Genomic DNA, 4,361 nt, shown 5'->3' on the forward strand with positions numbered 1-4,361 from the left:
AGTTCCCCAGGTCGAGATAATATGAGGAAAATTCAAGCTGTCAAGTTCAGTTTCCCAAGATCTATTCCACAGAAGATGAGCAAATCTCACTTCAGAGACCACTGACTGAAGGGCAGTCTGGTCCCAGAACCATGGAGAATTAGAATATGAGGTGGAGAACTCAGAAAAAAAATGTTAAAATCTCTCTGGAAAGTAGACGCCTGGGAGAAAACCAAACCAAACCCATTCTCCCATCGCCACCCAGAGATACTGTCAATGTTTTGAGCTCACGGGGGAAGTGTAGGCTTTTCCCCCTGTCAATGTCTATGTTAAGGGAGTGAGGCAGCCTGAAATCGCTTGCTTCTAGATCCCATAGTCTCCATTCCCCTTCCAGCTGCAAATTTGTGCTGTGACCAGAGGAACAAGAAATGGGGTGACAACACTTAGGGGACTGGGTCATAAGATCAAAGGCTGGTCTTCCAGTAATGACAGTTAGTAGGCGGATTGTGACATCACTACATTCCACTCCTCCTGGTTGGGGGTGGGGGCACATCAGCGCAATGTCTGAGTCCCACTCCACTATGGGGGAGGGAAACACAGGGTTGGGACCCAGGTCCTTGCAGACACCAGCACAAAGAGCCCAGGGAGTTTGACCTTGAGGCAGCAGGAGGGGAGGACAGAGTCTGCAGTAGGGAGCCCCAGAAATCACCAGCCCAAAGTCACCCATGGACAACTGGCAAGGGTGGGGCCTAGGGCTGGGGGATCCAGGTGCTTGGAAACGTGAGCCCAAAGAACCCAGGGAGGTCAAGTTTGGGTAGGCAGGAGGTGAGAGCCCAGTAATGGAGTGGGAAGCCCCAGTAGTCACACACCCAAAGTCACCGTGGGGTGATTGGTGAGGGCAGGGACTGGGCTTCTTGCTGAAGGGGCAGGGCTGATTGACAAGACTTTGGTGGGGGGAGCCCAGAGGTGCCGGGGTTGGGGGGCCCAGTTTGGTGTGCCTCAGGAGTGATATGGACTCTGGTAGTGGTCTTGTCGTCAGAGGGGATCTGTGGCTGGGTTGGGGGGCTATGACCTGGTGCATTTTTACCTTTCTCTTGGCTAAGGCCAGTTTACTCTGTCGAGTTTCTTCTGCCATCGTAGGGTGGGAAGGGAAGCTTGATTGGGGCCACGTCAGCAAAATCCCAGCGAGCACTGATCAACGCCTCCAGTCACCTACCAGGCAGCTGAGTGACTGAACCAGAGAAGGCGTAACCAGGGCTCCAGTAGAATGCAGAAAAGGGGCGTGGCCTTAATGCTCCAAGCCCATTGGTCAATTAGAAAGATGAAAGGGAATTGGGGCGTGGCCAGGCAGCAGGCAGCAATGTGTCCAGAGGGACCTGTGGCTCACAAGGAAAGCTGCCCATGCAACCACTGTCCCCACCCACTCTGAGAGAGGGAAGGGGCCGCCCAATCTGGGAGAGGGAAGGGGCCGGCTTTTGTTTTAAAAGCTTTAAAACTTTTTAAAAAAATGTGTGTATACTTTATATATGTGTGTGTCTGTGTGTATGTGTTCCTCCAGAGCTGTCTTCATTATCCAGCTTCTATGCAACGTCTTTGATTTTGGTCTGTATTTATCATCTTCAAATACAGTACAAAAATTACCAGTATTACCTTAACTGAGATACAGAGCCTATAAAAATGGAAAATCTATAGCATGCTTGATGGTTAATGAAGCACACTATATTATCCAACATTCCAATAAGATAAGATAATCACAATGATTTCTCTTTTTTGGAAAAACATTTGTTTTATTCTCTTATGTTCTTGTTACGATTTTTTTTTTTTCTTAAACAAGAAACAAGTCTAATATCTGTAAAAACACAAAGCTTTTGTGCTGGGTGCGGTGGTTCACGCCTGTGATCCCAGCACTTTGGGAGCTTGATGCGGGTGGATCACGAGGTCAGGAAATGGAGACCATTCTGGCTAACATGGTGAAATCCTGTCTCTATTAAAAATACAAAAAATTAGCCAGGTGTGGTGGTGGGCACCTGTAGTCCCAGCTACTTGGGAGGCAGAGGCAGGAGAATGGTGTGAACCCAGGAGGCAGAGCTTTCTGTGAGCCAAGATCGCACCACTGCACGGCAGCCCGGGCTACAAGGAGAGACTCTGTCTCAAAAAAACAAAACAAAAAAATAACTTCTATTTCTCTCACTTTCTAATAAAATTTTAATATCTCCTCCTGGGATTCCACTAAGACTTATTTTAGACCTTATTCTGATCTCCCTCTCCCCTTCAACCCCACCAACTTCTGCTCAATCATCTATTCTCAAGTCTCTCTGTGTAACATACTAACATACTTTTTGGAGAGAATTGTCTAACCAATGAATTATTTCTTCTGGTGTCTAATCCATCCACTGAATTTCTTATTTCAACAATTACATTTTTTACTTCTTTATTTCATTTTATTCTGGGACAGAGTCTCACTCTGTCACCCAGGCTGGACTGCAGTGGCACAAACCTGCAGTCACAGCCTCCTGAACTCAAGTGATCCTCCACCTCAGCCTCCTGAGTAGCTGGGACTATAGGCAGGTGCCCCACACCCAGCTAATTTTTCTTTTCTTTTTTTTTTTTTTTTGGTGATGGTGAGGTATTTTTTGTAGAAACAAGTTCTCACCCTGTTGCCCAGGCTTGTCTCCAACTCCTGGGCTCATGCCATGCTCCCACCTCAGCCTCCCAAAAAGGGCTGGGATTACAGGTGTGAGCCACCCTACCCAGCTATATATTTTATTTCTGTAAGTTCTGTTTCTTCCATTTTCTTTTCAGATCTTCCTCATCACGCCTGGTGGTCTTACTGCTTCCTCAATTTTATGAGTGAATTTTTTTTTACATATATTAGATTTCACGTGTAACTATTTTCTCACAATTCTAATATTTGAAGTCTGTGTTCTGTATCTGATAATTCCAAAACCTATAGTCTTTGGGAAACATATGATTCATTGTTTCTGATCATTCTCAAGTATGTTGGGTTGACTACTTGAATGCTATGATTTCACTGAATTCCTAGTTGTCTGCTCTTAATCTTTGGGAATACTACGGGCTTAAGTTAGAGATAATTTCCTACAGAAAGTATCTGTGTCTGCTTTTGATGAGAGCTGTGGAGACAACTAACATAAGCCCACTTTACCACCAAGCGTAATCCTGACATTCTCTTGAATTCTCTTGGAGAATCTCAGAATTACACAAGGTTCTCAAATTTGGCTGCCCAACCTTGCTCATTTATACACAGAAGACTAGACTGCTTAGTATTGTTGGTGACTCACTTCCTCCTACCCTGGAAAAAACAAAACAGATCTCTCATCTGAATGTGATCACAGAAGATTAAAATCTGAAGGTGAATAACTGGAGGCTGCGGGCAGCAAGGAAAGACAGGTGTCTTTCCTCACCACAGAAATAGGTCAGAACCTGCCCTAAAGGCTGTGTGCTCCAGGATTTCACTATTTAGCTCAACTACCAGTCCCTCCATAAGCGTGAACGAAAGCTTGTTAGAGCACCATGTGGCCTTTAAACCACAAACTCTTGCTAAAAGTCATGCTCATGGTAAAAATCCTATGGCTTTGGAAGGCTTTCTCGGTAATGTCCTGGAATGAAGGTTACAGACTGCGTTTCATGTTAACTGAACCGAAAACCAGCCTGAACAACATCCTTCTGCCCCGTGCAGGCTCTCAGCTCCTCTCGGTTGGGCCTTGGGCAGCCAGACTGTCTGGTTTTAATCCTTGCTCTGCCACCTGTGACCTTGGATAAGTTACCGACCTTGAGTTACCTCATCCACAAGATGCAGATATTAGTAATACCCTCTTTTTAAGTTCTTAAGAGGATTGAAAGAGTAAATAAAAAGTAAAAATTAAAAAGACTTGGTAAGCATAGGCACAGAGGGGGGAAAAAAGTAATAAATAAATAAATAAATAAATAAATAAAAAGACTAGTGCCTAGCACATAAAAGTTCATCAGGAATTAATTCTATAATATGAACTCAACTTTGCAAAACTTCAAAGTACATATAACTTTTAACTAACTAGGGTATACATACCAATAATAAATTTACAACTGTAGATATGTTTGTCTACAGTAAATATAACAAAGACTAAACAAGCAGATACTAAATCATTAAGTGATTATCAGTTAGTATCTTTAATTTTCCTATACTTCTATATTTTCTTTTTTTTTTTTTTTGAGACGGAGTCTTGCACTGTCACCCGGGCTGGAGTGCAGCGGCTGGATCTCAGCTCCCCCTAAGCTCCGCCTCCCAGGTTTACGCCATTCTCCTGCCTCAAACTCCCGTGTAGCTGGGACTACAGGCGTCTGCCACCTCGCCCAGCTAGTTTTTTGTATTTTTTAGCAGAGAC

The 4,361-nt window shown here is 44.4% G+C and overlaps 1 pseudogene; it reads right to left on the reverse strand.

Moving 5' to 3' along the window:
• Positions 1–471: 471 nt before the first annotated feature.
• Positions 472–1,114, reverse strand: LOC112617703 (annotated as a pseudogene).
• Positions 1,115–4,361: the final 3,247 nt, after the last annotated feature.

The sequence above is a fragment of the Theropithecus gelada genome, unplaced genomic scaffold (genome assembly GCF_003255815.1).
Source record: "Theropithecus gelada isolate Dixy unplaced genomic scaffold, Tgel_1.0 HiC_scaffold_3476, whole genome shotgun sequence".
In the NCBI taxonomy this organism is placed as follows: Eukaryota; Metazoa; Chordata; class Mammalia; order Primates; family Cercopithecidae; genus Theropithecus; species Theropithecus gelada.